Below are 12,538 nucleotides of genomic sequence, written 5' to 3'. Positions count from 1 at the left end.
CAGTAGTATTCATTGTCCTTTTACTTATCGGATGTTGCATTGTTCCTCTTATTCGCTATATAATATCCAAATATTTCACTGCTTCTATAGCCAAGGCCTATATGCTACACGAGGAACATATGCTCCAAATTGCCTCTTCAGTTTCCTCATCCCTTTCCCCCTCTCCTCCTCCTTCCCCATCCCTTACCTCCGCCTTCTGAATTTTCTTCACTATTTTATCATGCCCAGATTGATAAAAAGGGGGGAATGTGGAAAAATAAAAATCAGTTATTGATCAAATCTGTGCGTGACAAGGGCCACGAGAAGTCTGTCTTGCGACAAGTGCAGCTTCTGTTTTCTGTAACGAACAAGAAGTTACAAGTGCCCAACTGATGACCTTTAAAATTGTGTAACTGCTGATCCAAACAAAACTATTGTAAAGATGTAATGTCTTGAAATTTTTGTGCAACTAAAGTCATAAGGTCAAATTTTGCTTAGCATTATAAAAGATTTAGGACACCGACACCTGGGCACAGATGAAGGGCAGGTGTCCTAGGACTGTGCTTCTCTGTCATTCTTACCTTTGCCTGGTGTGTATTAATAAAATATTTTTTACTAATTTTAATTATCTCTCTGTCTTCAGTCACGAGAAACGACAATAGAGAAAAAGCGTCCACACCTTCTCTAGAATTTTACTAAAGGCAGGTTAGAGATGGGTCTAAAATATTCAAGAGCCGAGGGGTCGAGATTCTGTTTCTTAAGTAGGGGTTTAACTACAGCAGTCTTAAGACAGTCTGGGAAGACCCCCGTATCTGATGACAAATTTACTATGTCAAGAACATTAGCACGCCCGATACTTTGAAAAAAATTTGTTGGTATTGGGTCAAGGATGCAGGTGGAGGGTTTCAGTAGAGATTATCTAGGATAGATTTACCTGATTTACATAAAGAGCTTCATTTGTTTATAATGGAATGCTGGGGTTTAGGAGGATCCTTAGAAAACATAGTACATCTCCCAAACACTAATATCATTAATTTTTTGATTGAAAAATACAGCAATAGCCTCACAGGTTTTACTGGAAGTACTTAGGAGGCTTTCCTTTGAGTTAACTGGTTTAGCAGACAATCGTAAAGAAGACGACTCTGGGATTACTAGTATCGTTATTTATAATCTTAGTCAGTCTTGAGAGGCGCTGCCATTTCTCCGTCATTGTATTCGGTTATTTTAACTTCTAAGATTTCATAGTGGATGGTTAGTTTAGTCTTCCTCCATTTATGCTCAGCTCTATGGCATGTTCTCTTTAAATCTGACACTCTTTGGGTCTTCAATGGTATAACAATGCTAGAAGATATTTTTACTATCTTTTCAGGTGCAACTTTGTCAACAGCAACTCTCACTTTATTATTAAATCTTTCCATCTTACTATTTACATTATCCTTATAGTTGGCACTATAAACGGACTGATTGCTTAGAATGTTTGTAAGTTTTAAAGCTGCTGCTGAGTTAAAGAAGCATTTAATATGCTTCTCGTGAGTGTTTATCATTTCTATATTGAAAGTAGAAGAAAATGGTCTGACAGACCAATATCAATGACCTGCTTTATATCAACTTAGTCCTTTAGTAATCACTAAATCTAACATATGACCTGCTTTATGTGTAGGCTGATTAACGAGCCGTCTCAAATTAAGAGTCCAGGAGGTTGATAAATTTTTACTTTGGTCACACTGATCATCTATGAAAAATTTTAAAAAGTCGCCGACTTTTAAGAGTCGGTCATAGTTCGTAATTAAAATTGACATTAAGTCAGAGAATTCCTCAAAAAGACGCGTTGAATTTGGAGATCTCTACACTAATACCAGAACGTGAGAATCTCCATGGATAACAACGGCGAGATACTCAAAGGACTTGAATTTACCAAAACTAACATCTTTACACTTTAACCGGCTCGAGTAAATGTTTGCCAAGCCACCGCCTTTCCATGGCAATCTGCACAAGTAAAACTGTAATCCGGAGGTGCAGATTCGATTAACAGCTGCGCCTTCTGAGCTAAGCCAAGTTTCACTTACTGCAATAAAAATCTTTATCACTCATAAGATGGTTGATAAAAAAACAACATCTTGTTAGTTAAAGCATTAAATTTAATAGTGCGATATTTAATGCTTCGGAGGGGCAGAAATGAATAATATGTGCGTTATTGATATTTGGAACAGGAACCAAGTTTTTTTAGCACCGCTCTGTGTATTTGTTTAATCTATTTTTATAGTTTTAATATATTATTCATCTCAAGTAGTATTTTTAATTAAAATTATTGGTGCTTGTCGTATTGCCTAGATTTTCTACGTGCATTGAGATTGCTTATTACAGTATTAATGTTGTGCACTTTTACAGAAGATTTTATTAAACAATCATCATATACTAGCCAAACAGTATCATTTCGGAAGGGGTTAAGAGCAGAGATATAGTCAAGATAAACGAATTACCTTAGATTGGTTTTCGGAGAGGACCCAGGCGCCAAAACTGTTCGGATGAAGGCCATCTCGCTTGAAGAAACGTGGCCTTTCTCAAAAGAGGTCCCACTTGTTGATGAACCCGATGTTTCGATTCTTTCAGAAACCCTGCAGCCAGTTTTTTTTTTAATCCTAGCAGATGACTGTAGTACTCGTTTGATCGTCTGACGAGAGGTAGTGGACCCGAAATGAAGATTTTTGCCGATGGGGTCCTGTCATTCGTGTCTTTAATGCTGCAAAGTCATCCTTGAGGATTTCCGATTGTTGGTGCCTTATATCGTTTACGCCGGCATGCAAAACAATTGCTCCAACTGCCCTGTTCGTGTTTTTCTCGTGGATTGCCGTCGTGTATCTCATCACATCTCGGACACGAGCACCGGGAAAACAAGAAACAAACGAAGGATTTTCCATTAGGGCATGCGATATTGAGGTTTATAACAATAGAATCACCTACCACTATTACATCACCAGGGGCTGAAGGCGAACTGGGGACGCAGAGAGGGTCGAACCGGTTCTGAGTTAAGATGCTCGCCTGTGCCGATGGCGATGTTCTGGCATTGAACCCCCGCCAGCATAGCTGAAATACGCCGAGGTCATCAGGGGTGTCGCTCCTACGAGGCGCTGGGGTGTAGTTCAATTGAGCAGCACAAGGCGGAGTTGATGTTACGCCGATTACAGATGGCGAGGATGGTTTATCCAGTAGCCAGGCCTTCAGATCTCTAAGGTACAGGGAGGACAAAGAGTTTCCGAATCTGTTCGTCGAGTGCCTGGAGTTCTTCTACTACGACTGCAGCGCGATTCACCTCACTGTCGGCCATTGCCTGCTTCGTGCCCGAGAGAGAGCAGATATTACATGGAGAACGACTCCTGGGAGAACGTCACCTTTACCAGTCCACCACTCGTCTCTGATAAGACAGAAGTTGACGAGATTTACTGGAATACACTGTAAAAAATATTTTGTTGGATCAACCTAAATAAATTAGGTCACAAGGTAACAAGCAATTGAATTGAGTTCTTTCAAACTTTAAAAAGTATTTGAGAAAACTTAATTCATTTGAGTTTGTTTTAACCTTTTTAAAAACTTGAATAAAAGCAAAAGCATCTCTGGAGAGACCTAACAATGGCTGTCCACCAACGTTTACCATCCAACCTGACAGAACTGGAGAGGATCTGCAAGGAGGAATGGCAGAGGATCCCCAAATCCAGGTGTGAAAAACTTGTTGCATCTTTCCCAAGAAGACTCCTGGCTGTATGAGCTCAAAAGGGTGCTTCTACTAAAATACTGAGCAAAGGGTCTGAATACTTAAGACCAGGCGATATTTCAGTTTTTCTTTTTTAATAAATCTGCAACAATTTCAAAAATTTTTTTGTCTGTCAATATGGGGTGCTGTGTGTACATTAATGAGGAAAAAAATTAATTTAAATGATTTTAGCAAATGGCTGCAATATAACAGAGTGAAAAATTGAAGGGGGTCTGAATACTTTCCGTACCCACTGTATGTGAATTTGTGCTTTCTACAAGCTAATTTAAAGGTAGTATTTTATAACCCCGTTCACACATCAGTGAAATTACATTCATAGAAGTAATCACATTTTCAGCACATAGTTCCCACAAATTGCATTCAGTTGTCAATTAGTGCAAAGAAAACATGAGCAATTGGCTCTAAGCCTATAAAACACAAGGCCAGTCTTAGCCATATGCAAACATGGTGACAGTGAAACAACTGCTGCATCAACAACTGTAACATGTTCCTTCAAACGCTATTTCTATATATTTACAGAGAACACTACCGATTCATGCAAATGCAACTCCATTTTTTTTTTTAAATCTGGAGAGTAAAGACCTATTAAAAGTTGAATACATCAAAACTGAAAACCAAAAACTCGAATGACAGAACATACATTACATTCTACATTTTCTCATTCACTGTTAAGTAGCTTGGTGTATAAAGTCTGTTCTCTACATGATTTTTTCTGTTCATCTAGTTGTATGAAGATTTTTTGAAACATCTCGAATGTCACTTTCAATTCATTTGGATAACTCAAGTTTAGTGTGTATATTAGTCCAAACAGTATTGCATAAGCAGAGGCAACTGAAGAGAGTTCATTCATCACCTCAACACCCTCAATGATGATCCCAACATCTGCAAATGAACTAAAAAGTTCATCACCCTCCTTCCGGATAACGAGGATGCCCATGGTCATTCTTTCCACGTCTTGTTCAACTTTCTCAACTTGACAATCCTGTGGGACATAATTCCAGAAAGTAAGCTATATGTATACATTGCACAAGTAATGGTACATTGGTAATAGCCCACCCTGCTGCTGAACATTTCATCAAGTCAAAGGGAAAAATCCGTCAGAAAATGCCAATAACTTAAATGTATCAGAACATTGGTTAGATAAACAATAGATTTTTTTTCATTATGTCCCAGACATCTGCGCCAAATGTTAATGCCATATTTTTTATTGTGGATGCACAGTAAATGATAAAATCATCAGTGTTACGACTCCTAGATGTTAGAACTGAACTTTCACTAGAATGAATACCATGATTAAGTAGAAGGCAAATTTTACAGAGCAATATTAATCACTTTGTAAAAGATAAGTTTATTTGTACTTACCAGATAGTCTTTTAACAGGCACTTGTCATCCTCACCAAGATAGAGAATAAGGAATCTATGCACTAATTCTCTTCTTGTGTTGATGTCACTAGTCTGAAAATGAGAACAGTACTACGATTTTAATATATATATATTTAGTTTTTAAACAATGTCTTATTTTGCATGGTTTGTATCATGACAAACTTAGCTTTTCAGATAAGGCCACGTTTCACTGTACCTGATACAAAGCAGTCATTTAGTTGCTAGTTTTGACTCGTGTGGCTCCATCTTTGCTGCTAATGAGTTTGATGAGCTGACTGGAATGTCTGTCTAACTCTGAAAAGAACCTGGACTCAAGGGGAACAGTTGTGACTTGAAGAGATTCTGCATTAATCTGAAACACATACAAAAACAAGATTGAGGCACAGCTAAATTGAAAGTAAAATGTACAAATATAATCTACTGAAAACAAACCTCATTCTTTTGAAAGAGAGCAGGCCATCTCTTCACAAAATCCACAATCCTTGGCTGTTCATTTACCACTTGTTGTCTCCTGTAGGCAAAAGTCTTTGCCATCATTTCTCGAATCACTTTCTCATTGTTTCTCTTCTTCATTTCTTGCAGTAGCAATGTCCTTTCTTTTTCAAGGCTTTCTTTGGTCTGACCACTTGGTAAAGCAGGGTAGTTGTTTGCTTCAGCCTGTCTCGGCTTCTTTATATTTTGTAGTGTAAGATGACTAAGGTTTTTGTTCAATCTGCACAAAGAGCATCTAAAAGAATAAGAAATATTTACAATAAATAGTAGATTTAAAGTAATTAATACTTAAATGGCTCAATCACTAAATACATATTTAACCGGGACTACATGATTAAATACATAAACTCTGAGGTGTTATGTACGAGTGAAAACAAGACAAAGTGTCTTTCTTTACAGTTTTATCCAACAAACCTTGTCAAAGACATTGTTCTCATACTATTGTTCGTCCACAATATAAGCATTAACAATACAAAAAATGGTTAAAAAAAAGTCCCTTTCTAGGACTCAAGAACTATGCATCCTCAATTCAAATAATAAAACTCAATAACGAAATAACCAACTCATATAATCATATATGCCTCTTCATTACTCAATCACTAAATTAAATTGAGAAGGATTATACTCTATAAAAGGAGACAAGTTAAAACACTGGGTTTCCCAAACCGGTCTCATTTTCCAACATGCTTTTGTTAAATTCTGAAACACACAACCATTGTTTAACGAACATATGTATGCCAAAATGTCGTGACAATGAAGTGGGCCTTCTCAACGCAATTTAATTATCATCTCAGACGACCGTAAAAATCAAACATTGCTACAAGCTTTTGTGCATTCAAGTGTTTTGTTCTGTACTCCAGGTAAGGCCCGTCAGCTACAGTGAGATGTCTGTCTGAAGTAGCAGAAGAGAAAACAAGTTTCCGTTGGTTCTCCAATGCCTCTCTCACGACTCGGCTCGGTTAAAGGATAATTCGCTATCACCAGTTTTATTATTATCACCCACAAAGACTATTCAGTCACGTATATGTTGATGTATCTGAATATCAATATCTGAATCAAAAGACATTATTCCCCTTGCTTATACAACAAAAAATGTTATTCTCATAAATGCAACACATGTGCCTATTAAGTTTTAACCGCCATTTTCAAAATCATATCTAAGTGTTTGTAATTTAAGTGCTTTTAAAACATTCTCTGTACATACATCGTATATCTAAACCCAACAACTGATATCCCACACTCATATTTGAAGTTACTGCACTTATATCATGATTTTTTTCAAAATATGTATTTTTAGAACATTGATGCAAGTCAGTCGTACAATGCAATAACACCACAGTGAACGCCGACATATTGTAACGGTTAACTAACAAGTCCAGCCCCAAACATTATATTACATATTATTAAATATATGTTTCACCATAACAATGAACTTGTATATAACAAAAAATATTGAAAACTTACCGTAAAATAACTCTTCAAAGTTTGATGTCGCTACTTACAAAAATGCCGTCTGCCTTCCTGGATCTTCTGGGCTGCGAAGAGCGTGCGACTACGTGCTGACGTGGCGGGTTGTGAATGGCAGTCAAAAAGTCGCAGTTCGAATAACGTTCTAACATCAATTTCATATGCAAATTGCGGCACGGAAGCAAGTTTGTGGTGCTGAATGCACTAAAGAAAACCGCAGTGCTGCTAGCGTATCTGAAAGTGACTTCCCCAATTTGCACATGAACTTGATGTTAAGACGTTGTTCGAATGACTATGCGCAAGTATAACTCAAACGGTAATTAAACAAAATTACACGCCAAAATCAATCCAGACCTGTTGCTGCGCTTCCCTCCACAACGATGTGTGCATAATCTGATCTGTCACTCTCCCGTTAAATCACACTTCCGGGAACTTTTTGACAGTCCCTAGTGCATGAGAAAAGAAAATAATTTCTATCAATGTAAATATTTAATTTGGCTCAAACATGAATGGATTTAAGTCAAATCAAAGCAAAATAAAATATCAGATGAAAAAAACTATTATTGTTCATCAGTCCAAATCTAAAAAATAGTTGAAATGAACAACTGCGCTTGTCCATTTTTTAGAGTGTACGCAGGCGCTGAAAAGTCCCAGTGCTCGAGGACACGCCGCACTCACTCTGGAGAAAAACGGTCGGAGAGCCTGCAAATGACAGCCTCATCGCCTTGTCACCGTCGCATGTATTTGTCACGTCTCCTGACGCGCCCGTCAAGCAAACGACCTGCCAAAAACGACACCAACAACCCAAACACGCCATGCTGGGAACGTACCAAAGAGAAACTCGACATGAACGAAAGCGCGCGTGAGTTTAAATCATCGGTGGCGGCGCCGCACGTGAGTCGTTAGTGAGAAGGCGCGGGAAATCGGAGGCACTTCTTTTGCTCGTGCGGTTTTATTGAGCAATCAACACGTCACGGCATTGGACTGGTACGTCCAATCGAAGACCGTGTAGAAGTGACCGCTCTGTGGGGCGATGTGTCTGTTAATTTAATGAGGGAAATCAGGAAACATCAAGGAAGAAAAGAAAACGAGAAACGTGACAACTACGAATATTTCTAGAAAGGCTTTGTAAGGTTTGGGAATGACCCGTTAAGTAAGTACTAATAAATAAATACAAAGAAAGAGGGTTTTGGTGAAGGTCTTTAAAAAAAAAAAAAATAAATAAAAAAACGTGTTAATATTTTTGAATTTTGGAAAGTAAAACAATTCGAATGATCTAACTTCAACTTATTTAAGTGAAATTCCTTGCGGAACTGATGTATATTAAAACACCTTCCTCCATATAGCGCCTTTTGACAAAAAATGTAAATGTATCGTGCTCATGCACTGCTTTAGTTCAACTTTTTTAAACTACTATTTCCCAATTTCCTCTTTCTTCATTTTAGCGCTTTAGTATTGGAGATGAGTTTCCCGACGACTGCGAATCCTAGTGATTAACGGGCAAATTTATGATGTACCTCGTTAACGCATGCAGTCGCGCACCAGTGCGTCAATGTGATGTGAATCCACTTATTAAGATACTTTCATTAGATGAGGGGAATAAAGGGGATTTTTTGAGACTTATTTCAGTTAAGAGGGTGTTCAGGTTCCTCTAGGGATTATTATACCAGACATGTGCCGATGATACAAAATAAAAAAAAAAAAGAAATAAGAAAATGGTATGAGCAGCCGTTTGGTCGAGCTTATTTTGAGTCTCGAGATCCAATATGATAAATGAGGGGTACTTAACTCGCCCTGTTTGGGTCATTTCTACCATTTAGTTTAAAGTGTGTTATTCATTAAGCAGTCACTAGGTGGCAATGTGAGTTCAAAGAAAGACCCTCGTCAGGCAACATTGGAACAGAAACTGAAATCAACGCTGACTTGTGCGATTATCTTCACCACGTTTTCAAAGGTAAGTTTATTTTTCAGATATAGCTTGGCATCAGGGGGTTTACTGAACAAAATGATTGCACTAAGTAGCAAAAAGTAAGTATAAAGAACTTTCTTTTTAAACATGCTCTACCATAAGGTTCAGGTATTACCATCCATCCATCCATTTTCAAACCCGCTGAATCCGAATACAGAGTCACGGGGGTCTGCCGGAGCCAATCCCAGCCAGCACAGGGCACAAGCAGGAACCAATCCTGGGCAGGGTGCCAACCCACCACAGGGTATCACTTAACAGTAAAAGAATTCACTAACACTAATTTTTCCAAATGTTTGTATTTTCATGAAGAATCCATTGTTTTGTGGTCGTATACTTTAATCAACACGATGAATGTGCTGTGACTTCACTATACACTCACCGGCAACTTTATTAGGTCAGCAAGAGATAACTTGGATGGCGCCAGTGTGTGTGGCATGTCGTCTACCGCTCTCTAGTTTGCTTATGTCTTTGTTGTTATTTGTGTGTGTCATGCAAAATGTCAACTCACTACTGGAGTATGATCGCTGAACACTTGGGGAGCTTCATTTGTCTGCTGTAAAACTTGTACAGTTGGACAACGGAGGACGACATGTTCCTCCTCCACAGCTCCAATCTGGAATACCGGCATTCCTCTACCTTGCTCCAGGTCCACCTCGCTGGAGTAAGTGTCATAGAAGACGAGGTAAACACAGCGGACGGTTGGTGAAGTTAAAGGCCTGTTTGGTTCGATCTCCCAAAGTTTTTCTGGCTCAACATAGGTAGGCTCCTCACCTTTTTGCGTCAAGGCACTCCCGGGACCCTGTGGATTCCTGGCTTGTACCTGTTTTTGGTTTAGATCAGTCTGATGCCACCCCCGTGCCCCTACACACTTCACCTGCGCCAGTGAGGAGTGAATCTCCAGAATTTGTGACCTCTGGGGCGGGCGCCGCTCGCTATTACGGCTTTGGACCCGGCTCCCATCAGGATGGGTCTAGTGAACTAGATCTGTAATGAACAAAACTTTTATCTTAAAAGATTTCTTCGCCCCTCATGGATTGGATTTCCTCTTTGTAACTGAAACCTGGTTGTCTCTGGTGAGTCCAGCGCCTTCTCTGAATTGTTGCCGTGTGGCTGCTAGTATTTTAATTACCTGCGGTTCTCAGGTCATGGTAGAGGTTTAGCGAATGTCTTCAAATCCCACTTCGGTTGTAAACAGCGGCCTCTAGCTGTTTCTTTCTCCAGCTTTGAACGGAGTCTTCTGGAGTTGGGTCGTTCTCCTGTGCTGTACTATGCGATGGCTTATCGTCCACTAAAGTATAAGAAGGATAAGTAAACATGACTTTTATGATTTCTTGGCTGAATTTATGCCAAAATATGACCAAGTTTTAATTGTTAATGGTTTTAATATCCATGTTTGTTGCACTGAGAAGCCTTTGGTGAAGGACTTTTTACATTTAATGGACTCTTTGAGTCTAATTCAGTCTGTAACAGGTCCTACTCATTAATGCAGTCATACATTGGATCTTGTCTCTTCTCGCGGTGTATCTGTTCTTAATCTGGAAATTGGTGATGCAGTGTTTTCAGACCATATGCCCGTTTTATTTGATTGTATTCCTGTCTGTCAATTTGCTAAACTGAACACTCCTGTTCGTCGCTGCTGTGCTCTTAAATATTCCACTGCCGTTCAGTTCTCCGCTGTTTTAATTATGAAGTGACCTCACAGCCCTCTGTGTCTTCCAATACTGAGGAGCTAACACTTCAGTTTAATTCTGCTCGGCAAACTGCTCTGGACTCTGTGGCTCAAACTAAAGCCCCAGAAGCTCCGAACCGTGGCTAAATATTAATACCTGAGCCTATAGACGGGAGTGCAGGAGAGCTGAGTGGAGCTGGAAGATTGACAGGTGGCAGGTTTCTTTTGTAATTTGGAGAGAGAGTTGGTTGTGTTATCAGAAAGTTTTTAAAGCTGCTAGATCAAGTTATTGGCCCAAACTCTCACAACCCCCATGTACTTTTTAACACATTTAGTTCTGTACTTAATGTTCATGAACTTGTCTTTCTGGAAGCCTCTAGGGAAACTGGCGAGAAATCTCATGACTTTTTTTGGAAGAAGGTTGTAATAATAATTATAATAATATATTTTATTTATATAGCGCCTTTCCCATGCTCAAAGCACTTCACAGAGATTTAAGATAGAATAGCAGGGTATAGAGTATATTGCATTGTATAAACCAGTTAAATAAATAAAGAAGATTAAGACAGTAAATTCAGAGAAAAAGCCTAACAGACAACATAATTGATGGTCCAGCCCACACACATACAGGTTACACGAACATCTTGACTAAGAGAGGTAAACTAAAAAAAGGGTAATAAAGTCAAGTAGAGCTAAAAGCCTTCCTGAACAGATGAGTTTTGAGTTGTTTTTTAAAAGAATTCATGGAGTCAGCTGACCTGTTAAATTTCGGTAGGTCATTCCAGAGTCTGGGCACTCGCTATACAGCTGAAGGCCCTGTAAGCACCAAGGCCCCCATTTCAACACCTTCTCCTGATCCGTCCATTTTAATACCCCGTTTGGGTGTGTTTGACCACTTCGAATCTGTCTTTCTCCCCTTCTTAAAGCAGCTGGTTTCCAGTTTGAAGCCATTTGGCTCCCACCTTGATGTTGTCCCTCCTCTACTTCTTAAGGAGGTCTTTTCTACCTTGGGTCCTTCTATTCTTACTATTTCATTGCACGACAAAGATTTTGCTTCTTAAACCCTGCTGGGTGATTCTTATAGATTTTTGGGTGCTGATCGCGAATATAACATCAAAATGTACCCATCACTTACTGTTTCAGTTTTGTCGTGATTTTTTCTTATATTTGTTTCCGAACATAATTGACTTATCAACAACGGTTTGTGCAGCCTGGTCATGTCCAGGTTGGAAGCTGTTCTGTGGAAGTTGAAATCCTACGCCGGTCTGAACGAGCTTGACTCTCTCCACATGCTATAAAGGAGGCTTGCATGCAGTGATCCTGCTCATTTGGTTAATATAGTGAGTGTGGATAGTATTAGTATAGTAAAGTATAGTATCTGTAGCAATATAACAGTAAGTAACCTTGATGCTATAGACGTTTTGGTGTCTCGTCAATGTTGTAACAGCCGCGATACATTCTGCTCTATCTGTGGTGAATATACACTTGTGCCTCAGAGACGTTGGTTGAATGCTCTTGTGAAGAAAGCTTATCATCTTTATTTCGGCTGGTGATCAAGGCATGGAATGGGCTCCTCACATTTTCTGTGTGACATGTGCTGTCAGTCTGAGAGCCTGGCTCAGAGTCACGCGAAAGACAATACCGTTTGCTGTTCCGATAATATGGCGAGAACAGAAAGACCATGTGACGGACTGTTACTTCTGTTTGACTAATGTGTCTGGTTTCTCTGCCAAAAACAAGAAGTCAATTGAACATCCAAATTTGCCTTTAGCAATGAGACCCGTGCCACATGACGGACGACAGTCTTCCA

At 39.2% G+C, this 12,538-nt stretch overlaps 1 long non-coding RNA gene across 1 annotated transcript; it reads right to left on the bottom strand.

Moving 5' to 3' along the window:
- Positions 1-3,033: 3,033 nt before the first annotated feature.
- Positions 3,034-7,383, bottom strand: LOC120528312. The gene is made up of 7 exons (XR_005633480.1): positions 7,088-7,383; positions 5,564-5,858; positions 5,328-5,483; positions 5,111-5,203; positions 4,602-4,730; positions 3,290-3,391; positions 3,034-3,205 (listed from the first exon to the last, which is right to left on the bottom strand). It is a non-coding gene; the product is annotated as an uncharacterized LOC120528312 (long non-coding RNA).
- Between the last annotated feature and the right edge of the window lie 5,155 nt (positions 7,384-12,538).

Source organism: Polypterus senegalus, chromosome 4 (genome assembly GCF_016835505.1).
Source record: "Polypterus senegalus isolate Bchr_013 chromosome 4, ASM1683550v1, whole genome shotgun sequence".
Taxonomy (NCBI): Eukaryota; Metazoa; Chordata; class Cladistia; order Polypteriformes; family Polypteridae; genus Polypterus; species Polypterus senegalus.
Note: the sequence above shows the minus strand (reverse complement) of the source record. Positions and strands in the feature narration are given on the sequence as shown.